Consider the following 13,522-nt stretch of genomic DNA (forward strand, 5'->3'; position numbering starts at 1 on the left):
GCTTTAAATGTTGGGAGTAACCGCAAAGATACCCGTAGTAGCATTGTACTCGACCGCTGCCTAAATTGAGCCATTAGCAATACTCCCGCGGTGTTGACACATTAGCTCCTACAAAATAAAAGCAAGTTTAAAAGGCAACGCATGAAGTGTTATAGCAACAGCCTCTACTGAGGAGGCGATCGCCTATCGCAATATATAATAAAGCATACGAACAGCGCAACGCCGATTGTGCAGAGTCATGAAAAATTTGCCCAGAATAATCAACAATGACCTGGAATATTTAAGTTCATAATGCAAGGAGTGTCTCCCCACGACGAAAGCATAAACTGACGGTAACGGCTGTACCCTTTGCATCTGAGCGGTTCCAAGCCGCACGATTCCTGCCGCAGCATCAGGGTGGCTAGCAGCGTTGTTTACGAAATGGTCGGGCCAAAGTTAATGGCGAGGTCGCAGAAGCGGCAATCTGACAACAATGATAAACACCAAAATGGCCGCCCCTGCTTACCGCGTGCTACAGTGTCGGTACTCTAACTTTTATTTAGTGACTCTAGTTGAGACTGTCACAGCTGCGCCATGCCATTGATATGGTGCCGTCTTTCAGGGATGCATCTACGTATATGTCCTCCTCATAAGCACTGACATCGCACAGCACTTGGGCGCCTTTGCATTCCAACTCTATCAAAACGCGGCTGCCGCAGTCGGGTTCGAACCTAGGTACTCCGCATGAGTAGCCGAGGGCCCTAACCGCCGAGCCACCGCGGCGGGTACTTGATAGCTACAGTCTATGAATTCAATAACAAGAAAGGAAGAGAAATCAGTGAAGTCTCTCAAGGGCTCCCATTCTCGATAATGCTGTCAATGTTTACAAACATTTACAAACAATGTTTACAAACATGCTGTTTGACTCAGCACCGCACTTGCCAGCAGTGGTTTGTGATGAGCTGGCCACGCAATAGATACATGGGAGAGCTTGAGACACCTGTGTTGTGTTGTCTATCTGCTAAACTTTCATGACAGAAATGAAACACTGGCTGCCCAGGAGATATACCTGCTGTGTTTTAGTTGAAGCACACTACCTGAAGTTTTAAAGAAACCAGCTTGTTTTCTGCTGGCCCAGTTCTGGTTCCAGCAAACTGCACTGGTTTTCTGCTGGTTCCAGAAGGTAACCCGATGCTTTTCTGCTGGTTGTACTGGTTCCAGCAAAGAACATTTTGCTGTTCTGTTTGCAGGGCTTTTTTGGGGGGGGTAATAATATTTTTCAGCTAACAGAAAATTAGTTAAATAATAAATTCTCTTCAACTGCGAGTGCTAAAAATTGAACAAATGTGCCAAAATTTAATTACCTTTCCTTATTAACCAGTCCCCACTAAAATTTGAGCAACGCCCATAATGTGACAATAAGTATCAGCCCATATGGTATGAGTTCACAAGCAAGTTGTGTGTATTGTAGTACTTTGTTCTTGCTCTAGTTGCTGCCTTTCAAGTGGGGTTTAAAGCTGTATGTATATTCCAACTATAGGCAGATCTGCATGCATGGTCCTGCAGGATCTTTGCCATTTGACTGCAGGTGAATTTGTGAGTGTTTTCTCCTATTTTTTGCATGTGCTTAATGTTTAGGAAGTTACTTTAACATTCATTTTTGACATTTCAGAAAGGTTAGAAAACAAACGTAGATGATACGAATGCTTTATCCAAACAGAATTGTAAAGTTTCCGTGCTAACATGGAAGCTATGATTCCAGCACCTATTGATGCCAGCAGCTACTGGGAATGTACTACAAACCAGTGCTACTGGAACCAGTGGATTCCCAGCAAGAAATTTTCACCTGTGTTGCTTTTTCCCCAGGTTGTGCGGTCGTTTGATAAGGCCAGGAATGAATGTATTGTTTACCTGTTTAAAAGAAAGTGTAAAATTTTTTCTGCTGTTAGCACATTTTTTTTCTGGCCTTCAGAGTATCGTAAAAAAATATCTAAACGTAACCTGCTGCACTCTGCAGATTTTCTTTCAGACTTTTTGAAGAAATGATTTTTAATGCAAGTCAGCCTGTAGCCAGTATCACCCTGGTTTTTGCTAACTTGAGGCACTTTTTGCATCTTGAACACTGCTGAGCAAAGGCACTAATCATGGTGTAACTGCACCATCAAGCATGCTGTACTTGAATCTATCGGAGTACTTCGAATTCTATCATGTTGACTAACAGGACGGTAAAAACGTTCTGCAAAATGTGCTATATAGGACTTTTCAATGTAGTTGTTGATGTGGCCTTTTTTGGTACTGTGCAACTCAAATTCTGAATTTCATAGAGAAGTAAGCAAATAAGAAAAAGTAAGCCACAATGGCAGACTAATGTCTTTGTAGAAGCAAGCAGTGTAGAGTAGATATCATATACTTTGCACATTGAAAGTAAAGCAGCTGGAGGTCTGTTTGTTCATCGCAAGACGAGATTAACTGTTATCGTTATCTGCACCAGACTTGGTGCAGATATGTAACTTTTTATGCGCAGATTTCAGAAGAGCAAATATTGTTAAGCTAGCAGTGCTGCTGCTGAGTAATGACAAATAATGCATACCCTTAAGTCATCCCATGTTTATTAAAATTTAAAGCAAAAGTGCACACGTTCTTGACAACAGCACATTCACAATTAGGCCCTGTCTTGCGTAATAGAGCAATTACATAGTTCTTTTTTTTATCTTCCATCTCATTTACTAGTAGCTTCTCGCCTAGCTCTCCTTCCTGTGACGTCTACGTGACTCTTTTGTTGATGGTTTCTCTATTGTATTCCTTTCATATGTTCTCTTCACACGTATTTGTGTCTCTCTCTCACTCTAGGCTTCTTGTATGTGCTACTGCACTGCTTTCTGGTTAACTTAATATTTCTCTGCACTAACGTTCTTTACCACATGATTTTTAAGTGCTTGTTTTTCTTGTGTCATCTTACTGCAGTTCTTTTCTGCCTGCTTTTGTTTTCCTTTTTTTCAGTTTTCAGCTGCTGTCACTTACCTGTCTTGCGTCAGCTTCCAGCCTTGGGTCAGCTTCCAGCCTTGCGTCAGCTACCAGCCTTGCCTTGGGTCCTCCTCAATTTAGCGAATTTGACTCTTGGCTTCAATAGGGGCTGTTAGTGACAGAGCAAGTGGTGTACAGGCTTTGAGCCCAAGTGGTTTACTTTTACGCCATATAGTAGGGCTCTGGTAGCACTCGTGGAAGTCCTTTCTTTAGGAGGGCTAGGGCGAGACACAGTAAAAAAAATAATTGACTCCAATTGGCTTTGCCAATAGGGATCAACTGGAACCAACTGGGAAATCCGTACATCCAACTGCTAACGGCTGAGTAAAAGGAGAAACCAATTGAATCTAACTGAAATGAATTGGGCTCAGTTGGATTGGCTATGGCTGAGTATTGAGTACTAAGAGGCCCTCACCAGGAGAAGAAAGGCTACAAGGCGTCTTGAATCAGGAACAAAGGCGGCGGTTGAGTGCTCTAAGCCAGAAAAACCAGTTCAGAACCAAAAGATTTTCCCCAGCAGGCCACACCTTTTTGACGTCACACTGTTTACACCAAAGAGAGGTCTATTGGACTTGCCAAGTGGAATGAACTGGACCCAGTTTGAACCAATTGGGAAATCATTACCTCCAATTGGTGACAATTGAGTCAGGGTTGAAAACAATTGAGTTCAATTCACTCGCCAATTTGAGCCAGCTAGCACACCTTACTTTCACTTGGTTCAGGGGAAACCAAATGAGTCCAACTGGGAAATCATACTTCCAGTTAATCAACCTTCGAATGAACTGCAGTCAGTTAGTGGCAGTACTAAAGTTAAAGTAAAGCTGTTTCCGAGAGCTGGAATATTTCCTATTTCCATCTGCTTAGTGGGTTTAATGTCCCGAAAAGTTTCATGAGCATTACATACAAAATGCATACAATTTGCCACATATACAAATAATGCCTAACTAGAACAATAAGGCTATATAAGAAAGCTGAAACTGCAATTAAATTTACAACCGAAGCTCATGAACACCTATCATTCATCCGTAATATGCAAGGAAAGCCAAAATTACCCTTGTACTATGATTTGGTGCCTGTTCCTGTCTGGATGCTGCGTATGTATGCTCAATGAATTCAGATTTCACTACAAGTGTGCCACAGCTAGCAAGCGCTTGGTTGTTCCTAATGAATTTGGTATTGGGCCACTACGGTGGCTCAGTGGTTATGGTGCTCGGCTGCTGACCCAAAATACGCGGGTTCTATCCCGGCCGCAGCACTCGAATTTCGATGGTGGTTAAATTCTAAAGGCCCCTGTATTGTGCGATGTCAGTGCATGTTAAAGAACCTCAGGTGGTCGGAATTTCTGGAGCCCTTCACTACGGTGTCCCTCATAGACCAAGTAGCTTTGGGACGTTAAACCCCCATAAACCATAAACAAATTTTGTATTGCTCACATCACAAGCTTTATTTTTTTCCTGTTAGGTGCTAACTGCAGAAAAACCAAAAAATAATGAGCTTAGCTGCCAATTTTTTTACTCAGCTACATGAACAGATAATCATCTCATTACCATAAATTTTTCATAGTTTCTAGTGTTACTAAAAGTATATCAAAAATATGATTTCAGGATCACGACAGCACTCATCTAATTTTTACTTCAATTATAAAATTTGAGCCCTTTATTATGCTTTCTACAAAATCTTTACATAAATTGCATTGTAAAACTAGCTAAGTGGATTTCTTAATGCAGGGGTGGAAGCAGGCTCCAACTTTTTGGAGCAGGCATGGGAGCAGCAAAAGTCTTATTTTGGAGCAGCTTTGGAGCAGCAAAAGTCCCATTTTGGAGCAAGTTTGGAGCAATTTTTAGGCTATTTTGGAGCACTCTGGAGCAGAATGGCGACATTTAAATGCGACTGAGAGCAATTTTGTTTGCAACTGGACCAAGAATTGCATAAATATTGATCACGGATCCCACAGGCCAGAATTCATGAAAAGGACTGCAATTGTTCTAATGATATTTGCTACAGTTCATGAAAAAAAAATAGACATGTGGCAGCTACAACAAACAGTAGCAGCAGTACATTAGATGTTATTAATTTCAGTTCAGAAAAAGAGAAAACAACAACATAATGGCGACAGTTTTATTTGTGTCAACAAACCCAGAGCACTTCAGTGCAAAACCACCCCATATATGACAATGACAATAATTAGCTGTGACAATTAAGGTTAACTATTTCAGACTAGTTTACTACTGAATGTATAAGAGAAAGCAAGTAAAAATTGCATCAAAGGTGGTAACTGGCTTGCAGCAAATATAATGACTAGAAGCAAAGTGGACTAGAACTAGCTACTGCCATATAAAATGCAAAGACCTTGCCGATTAACATTAGAAACATGAAAAGAGCTCTGTAATCGGTTTGCACAAAAACATCACATAACGAAGATTCAGTTGGCCTTCATAGACTGGAGAAGCAAAGTGGACTAGAACTAGCTACTGCCATATAAAAGGCAAAGACCTTGCCAATTAACATTAGGAACATGAAGAGATCTCTGTAATGGGGTTTGCACAAAAACATCACATGAAGATTCAGTTGGCCTTCATAGACTGAAGAGCTGAGTCAACCGTTTTGATTCGTTCTATCAAAGAAGGCAGTTTAGAGTTCACATCACACAGCAAAATATTGCCACTCTCTACTTTGTCCATGTCCCTGTCAGCCACACCTTTGCTTATAAGCTCTTGTGCACTTGCAAGTAGAGCTTTGAGAGATGACAGTCGCTGCTGGAGGCTAGACTTCTCGTCCATCAGCTTCTTTCGCTCACATACTTCTGTTGGCTCCTCCTCCTCATGCTTTCGCTTCTGGGACGTTGCTGTCTTTCGACATTCCTGAGAATGTCCCTGGTCAAAGACACCTTTGTAGCATCTCCACTGTACCGCTTCATGAACGCCTTGGTTTGACGAAGGCTGGAAATGCTTGTTATGGACAAAGTACTTCGATGGTGGAGTGCTTGTTTGTTCTCACTAAATCCTCGTTCACAATCGGCATTTCCGTGAGGTAATGAAAGGGCTGCTTTGACAAGCTTAGTAATCCTTGGATACTTAGCCTGACCAGCAGGTGTCTGTAATGCAAACACACTTGACCAATGGGTGACCACATTAGGAGACAGCTCCCAGTCACTGGTTTCGCACATAAGCGAATTCCACTCATCAGTGAGGGATGACACATCGCAGGGTGGAATGACCTGAGGCAGTGCGTTAGCCACATAGCGCAGTGACGATGTGAAAGAATTCCCTTTTGTGTCTGGGTTTAAAAACCTTAAATAAAACAACAGCTTGTTGTCCAGTGGCAGCCTCGTGATCAGGTACTTTGCACAAGCTATGTAAAAGGCTCTTGCCTTGATGTAAAATGCCTTCTTCTCAGTAGGATTCCACAGTTTCATTGACTGCTCCGTGTCGAGGCCAATTTCAGGTTTTGCCTTCCAATTTTCAGAGGACTCTACATCAAGTTCTTTCAGTTGTGAGCCAGTAGCACCTGCAAATGACTCTTGGCGCAGAAACCTCCCAAGGACCTGTTTCACGAGAACCAACATCTCATCATAGAAAACATGCAGGAGAGGGTCCTTGCTTTGGAAGAGCGTTTGAAATCTGTCAAATATCTGAGCAGCGTTTTGAAGGAAAAATAACTTTGCTCGCAGTGTTTTGTCACAAAACGCAGATGACAGACGACCGTGCCTCATAGATGAGCACCTTGGCTGTCCAGATTTGGAGAAGAATGCCTTGAGGGCATCAAATGACTTTAGTATCCGCTCGACACTAGGAAGCAGTGTCAGCCATCTGCTGTTAACGTGCCGCAAAAACTCTAGTTGGGGCAGTCCTAGATCACTCAGCAGCTCCTTCATGTCCGCGTGCCTTGTGGCAAACTTGAAGTAGTAGTGGACATCAGTTGCAAGAGACTCCACTTCTGCACAGAACATATCCAGCCCAGCAGCAAAAGCGTTGTGAACTTTGTGGAGGCCGCATTCACCGATGTCAACCATGTCTGGGCTCACTTCCTTCTTTAGCCTTCGCTTAAGGCTTTTCATTACGTTAGGGCCATCACTGTAAAAACATACCATGTTCTTCTTGCGAACGTCACTGAGGGCATCCTCAATGCAGGAAAACAGCTGATCAGCGGTCGCATGGCCCAAATGGAAGGACTGGAGATGCTCCACCACAACATTCTCAGTGCTGGTAGAGTAGTAGCGGACAAGCACGTCCAGCTGCTGCACCTTGGCCTCAGGGATTGGGGACTCATCAATCATGATGGTATAGAATGTGTCGGGCATGTCAAGCTCTTGGATTACTTTTGCCTTGAAATATGGCCCCAGGCCATCAGAAATAATGTACGAAAGTTTCTTGCGTCCACACTGGAAGCCTTTCGCTGTTTCTGAATCCGGAAACATGTGACGGTATGTCGCTGTTGCTGCGTCTCCATATGTGTAGGGGATGTTGTTTGCTACCACGGAGAGGGCAAAAAGAGTTTCTGCTCTTGTGACCTCTTGAAGTGACGTTGCAGTCGCACTGTGTTGGTCCAGAGTGCTTTGAACCTTTGAACTCTTGGTAAGAACACCTTCTGCATTGTGATTTCTTTTCGCTTGTGCGATGTGCTTCTGAGAGCTCGCATGGCGGTATACCGCTGCAGTGCCATGTTGCCCACAATGCACAGTGGTGCAGCAAAGCGTACAAAAGGCATCGCTGTCCTTAGAAGTTGGTCGACACCAGAGTGATATTAAATCTCCATTGGAGTCCTTTTTCCTTAACACATCGGTGTTTAGCTTAGTGCACCGCTCTAGACAAAAGAAAAAAAAAAGCCACGAATCAAAAACTGTCTTCAAACAAAACCAGCAACAAGTGTCAGTTCGCTCAGCACAGAAACAAGTATACAAATAGGTTTGATACCAAAATTTGTCCCACTCAATCCACTTAATTGCATTATTCCAGTGAGAACTATAAAGAAAAAGGACCTGCACTGTTCGCCCGATTGTCACATAACACTGCGCCGAGAATTCGAGCGACAGGACTTGCTTGGTAAACTTTAAAGCCTTTCAGTTCTGCATAACTTTTTAATAGCCACAATCAAACCACCAAAAGAGTGCAGCAGAATCTCGAATATACTATGTCAGGACCAAGGAGGGGCCTAACTTACCCTATTCACTCGCATAATTTGCGCCCTCGCGAAAATGCGCACCCGGAATTTATTACACAAGCATATATGAAAAAAATGCAACAGAGTGCACGCGGGTGCACGCAGTGGAAGATCGGAGCGAACGCTTTGCCGTGTGCGGCTGTGAAAGGTGAGAGCAGCGTGGGGTCGCCGGCCGCGCCGCTGTGAAGATGTAACCACGCAGCTGGCCAGGACAAGCCAAAGCAATGTCATCACTGCTGCGTGCTAAATGCGAGCACGACGGGTAGTAAGCCCGGTGCCCATCCCTTAGCAGCTCCACGTGTAAGAAGTTCGTAATTCGTTTGTTAAATTAGTTCCGGTAAAGAAAATTCTATTCGCGCGCTGTTTACCCAGCCCACTCGCGCTGGCGGTTGCGTTCCAATACAAGGTGTCCGGAATCCAAAACAACCGAACCTCTGGTAGTTCGGTTTGCCGCTAGTCAGCCGGGCCTATCGCCAGGACGTCGTTTATTTCCACTGGCTCCGGACTGCTGGCTCTGCGATTGTATCGTTGCGCGCTTATTGCTTAGAGCTGCGAACGCGGCATCATACCATCCCGCGGGGATCGCGAAATCTCCGCATCTCTTTCTGGAGTTCTAAATTACTGAAAAAAGCGCACAAATGATGCGAGTGAACGTCTCGTTGTCCGCACAATAAATACAGCTTGCTAAGTGAGGTAAGTTCACAATACCGCCCACACACAAACTATATTACCAGATAATAGTTAAAAGTACTTTCTTTTACTCATGCTTGTGCAAGCCTCTCGTGACTGCCGTGCCGGCCGCCACGTGCATGGACACCAGCGAACTGAGCTTAGAGGAAAAATTTTCCTCCCTCCATGGAACTACAGTGCTCTGTAATGGAACCGAGCGAACCCAACTGTCGATGCCAATGCGGTTGCGTCCGTTTCGTAGGGAGCACCCAGTGTTGCCCAGCCGACATTAACACTCGGCTAAATTTGGCTCTGTATACTTGCAGTGGGAGTAAATTGCCGTTTAGGCGCAGCTTGGCGCAGGAGATCAAATTGGCACAGAATGGCGCAATTGGCGCAGCACTTCCACCCCTGTTAATGTCTTAACTATTATGGTGAAAAAAAAAGTTAATGGTACAAACAAGCAGGCCCAGAGAGGGTTAAAAAGGCTAAACCTGAATTAATCTAGGGACACTAAATAGGTGAAAATTTGTTGATGGGAACCTACTGGTTTGTACTGGTTCTGCTGCAACCAGCAGGAAACCTGCTGGTTTCCTGCTGGTTGTACTGGCTCCAGCACAAGGACTTTTTGCTGTTCTGCTTGGAGAGCTCTTTCCTTTGTTTGCATTGCATAACATCCTTCAGCTAACAGGAACTTGCAGCTAAATCTATTTGACCGTGAACGCTAAAAATTTAATAAGGTGCCAAAATTTAATGAGAGAGCTTTGCTTATTAACCATTCCCCACTAACACCTGTGGGAAACCCATATTGAGGCGGGGGGGATATATATAAGCATGAGCCCATATGGTATTAGAATGTGAGTATGAGTTACACATGCATGTTGTATGTATATTATAGGGCTTCACTGTTGCTAGTTGCAACTTTTCAGGTGGGGTTTAAAGTTGTACTTGTGTTCCTACTACAGGCAGATTTGCGTGCTCCTGCAGGATTATTTTTTTTTACCGTAGGTTTCAAGTGTTTTTTGCTCTTTTTTAGTGCGTGCTTAACATTTGGGAAGTTACTATTGGTTTTTAATTTTTCAGAAAGGTTCGAAAATTAAAGGATATATCGTACAAATTGATTTATCTAAACAAAATTAAAAAATGTTTCGATTCTATATTCAAGATAATGGCTATCGCACCAACTGGTTTCAGCAGCTACTGGAAATGTGCTAATAAACCAGTAGGATCCCAGCAGAAACCCAGCAGCAAATTTGCGCACGGGATATGTCCAGCATGTGCCTACCTTTTATGCAGTGACAGGAACTTTTTTGCAATCGGGGTACAGTAAATAAAACAGTTGAAAACTTAACTGAGAACCAATTTTTCTAGCAAGTGATATAGCCAGACATATAAATGCTACTTCCTATAATATAGGCTACATACTAAAGGAGCATGGTACTGGTGAGATATAGGTATTTTTTTTAGTCTTTACAAGCACACAGACAGTCAGGATGTTTCCAGCTGGAATTCAAAGCAACATATTAATGGTTTCTCTAAAACCTTTAACATGTGTAGCACTGTCCCCAGAATGTGCTTCAATGGTTTGCACTTCAAGGGCTTAACAATAGCAAAAGTCTCCGACTGGTTTCTGCCTATACTCTCTGCATATGTACCGTCCACAAGTTGCACTATAGAATTATTGGTTCTTTTCCTGCAGCGCACTAGCTTACAGTGAAAACAACACCTCCCTTGAGCATTCAGAGATAATGCACACTGCAAATTCACTTGCACCTTTCGGCAGCCAGCTTGATACAGTCTAGATGGAATACCCCTTCCAAACAAATGAACATGTCCGACCACTTCAAGGGTTTTCTGTGTTTACTTGGCATCCAGTGGGTTGCAGTAACCAGGAACTCTTCGATTCAGCAGCTGTAGCCAATAAAACTTCAACAGTTTCCTCCATTTGAAGTGTACGACAGATTTGTAGCGGGACCCAATTCGCAGCATTCACTGCCTTCTTTAGCTTACTGTTGCCCACTTTATATTAAAACACAAAGTACGCTCCCAAAGAGGGCCCCTGTGGTACATACTCTTCCCAATATGATGGTTTGGTTTGGTTTATGAGGTTTTAACGTCCCAAAGCGACTCAGGCTATGAGAGACACCGTAGTGAAGGGCTCCGGAAATTTCGACCACCTGGGGTTCTTTAACGTGCACTGACATCGCACAGTACACGGGCCATAGAATTTCACCTCCACCGAAATTCGACCGCCGCGGCCGGGATCTTCCAAATATGAGTTGGTGCATGTTAAAGCTCACGCAACTTTTGCCATATAGAGCTCAGCTCAGATATTAAACTCGTGTGCCAGCTCTTCATACAGTGTAAATTGTGACGGTGTAATTTCTTTCTGCAGCACCATATGCATATGCTTTCACAAGGCATGCCCAATGCTGTACACATTAACGATCAGCAATACCCTCTAAAAATGGCAAAATATAATGCAGAAGCATATTCTCCCATTTGTTTGCCATCCAAAATTTTCTCTCTTGTTGGCATTGGTATCCTTTTCACATCAGCTGGAGGAGTGATTGCCATTACTCTTGAGAACACCTTCCTGTGGTCCCATATAAAACTTGCAGCTGGTGTCATTTAACCACAGTTCCATGAACTACCTTGCAACCCCAAGCAAGGTGCACTGCATACACAGTCGTGCCTCGTTAATGTGGACACTTTGGTTCCCAAGCAAAAGAGTCTACACTCATGAATCATGAATAAAAACAAAAAATATATTTTGAAAAATCGTTTCCTGATTACAGACTCCTTCTAAGCACAGTGGCAGGCAGTAAAGTGAAAATGCAATCTTAGCAGCTCAGGTGCATTATTCTGGTCGCCATTATTTTGAAAATCAAACGGTTTAGGTTGAAGCACGTTTGAAGCACCTAGTGTTCTATGAGATGGATGATAGTGCCTGTTGATGTGATGAAGTATCTCCTACCGCGACTGTTCACATCCAAAAAACTCTGCACTCACTTGGCTAACAACTGCTGAATGTGGTTTTCAAGGAGCATACAGATAATTCTTTTTTGGAAACAGTCATCCAATGTGGCAAATGGTAAGGTGCGTCGACCTCACACCTAACCACTGCAAAGCATGAAACCATGCACACACAGAAAGGCAATTACTAAGGCATTTGCACATTCACCTACCTTTCACTGGTGTTCTGCACTCAAATTATAAGGGGTGGAACATTTGGTAGAGGTACTCAGGATTTTGTTCTCATCACTGTCCATATTAGTGGGAGAAAAATACACGGGTCCCAATGGGCTCCGCGCATTTTCACCCCGTCCGTTGTCCGGACAGTGAGTTTCCATATTAACGAGGCATAAATACACTGAAAAAGTTTGGTCTCTAGAAAAACTGTCCATAATTCGAGTCGTCTATATTAACGAGGGTCGTATTAACGGGGCACGACTGTAGTCGGGAATGAACCCAACACTATATTAACGGAGTACAAACACCTAACTTTTGGGTGCGTGATTTCTTGTTTGTAATGATGCGTAAGGCATTATTATACATGGATTACAGCATGGTATTCTCCTACAACCACTAAAAACTTACAATCGAATTTCTTTCTCATGCTGTTTCGATGTTGGTTTCAACAGCATAATGATGACTGTGATGTTGATGTGAGGCTATAGGCCACGTGGGGCATGAAAAACTAGAATATAATTGCTGCTTCTACATTCATTGTCATTCCGGCTCTTGAGGAAGGGTATTAAAAATGATGAAGCAACGATTATATCTACCTCACATGACATATAACCACACTTTGACGTCACAGCCATCATTCGGCTGTTGAAACTGAAACCGAAGCACCATAACAGAAAATTTCAGTCATAAATTATTCAGCAGCTGTAGGCGAATATTACATGATTCATGCATAGTAGTGGCTAGGCCGTCTGCGTGGCTTGGCTTGGCTGCGCGGGGGGGCGCCCGCGTGAGGCTTGCGGCAGCTGGCGTGCGTCTCGTGCTCATGCCAGCATTCGCTGGGCTGGAATAAAGCTGTCCGGTTGGCGTCTCAACGCTCTCGTTTTCCTCCACTCAACAGCTGTAGGCAAATACCACATGATTCATGCATAGTAGTGTCTTCTGTATCACTGGAGAGAAGAAAACAAGCTGCCAAAATTAGGTGTCTATACTCCTTTAAATTGCCCCAACCAGACCAGTAGCGACACAGTTTGGACCCCATTTACAGGCTTCCCTCCAGCAACAGCGCCTTGCATATCCTGTATCATTTGTATCTCCATTCTTCCCTGTACTGTTTGTTGTACTAAGCATTGTAATTTAGAACTCTTTTGGACTTTTGAAGGCACCAATTACATCTGTGATAGACATTAAACTGCATTACACCCTGTACTGGTGCCCTGGCAACTGAATCTACTGTGCAACAAATGCAGAAGGCCTTGCAGGTTTTTTTTGGCCATGGTGCTCAAGATTGAATTTACAGCATCAACAAATATGTCATGAAAGAGCACCATGTGAGGCTTCTTCTAGCCAAATCACGAGACGGCTAAAATCATTTTCTGCATTCTATGCATGAGTGATAGTTTGCTTAAAAACAACTGAACTTGCCAAATTACAGAGCCACTTGATTTTAAGAAAAAGGGGTGCATCTGCATTCAACACAGAACTAATTCTATGACCAGCA

At 43.4% G+C, this 13,522-nt stretch overlaps 1 long non-coding RNA gene and 1 pseudogene across 1 annotated transcript in view; both read right to left on the bottom strand.

Annotated features, from left to right (window-relative positions):
* LOC144113104 (uncharacterized) overlaps positions 1-13,522 on the bottom strand; it is a 263,457-nt gene that overhangs the window by 139,234 nt on the left and 110,701 nt on the right. The gene's annotated exons all lie outside the window — the stretch shown is intronic.
* Positions 5,007-8,055, bottom strand: LOC144113103 (uncharacterized; annotated as a pseudogene).

Source organism: Amblyomma americanum, chromosome 1, assembly GCF_052857255.1.
Source record: "Amblyomma americanum isolate KBUSLIRL-KWMA chromosome 1, ASM5285725v1, whole genome shotgun sequence".
In the NCBI taxonomy this organism is placed as follows: domain Eukaryota; kingdom Metazoa; phylum Arthropoda; class Arachnida; order Ixodida; family Ixodidae; genus Amblyomma; species Amblyomma americanum.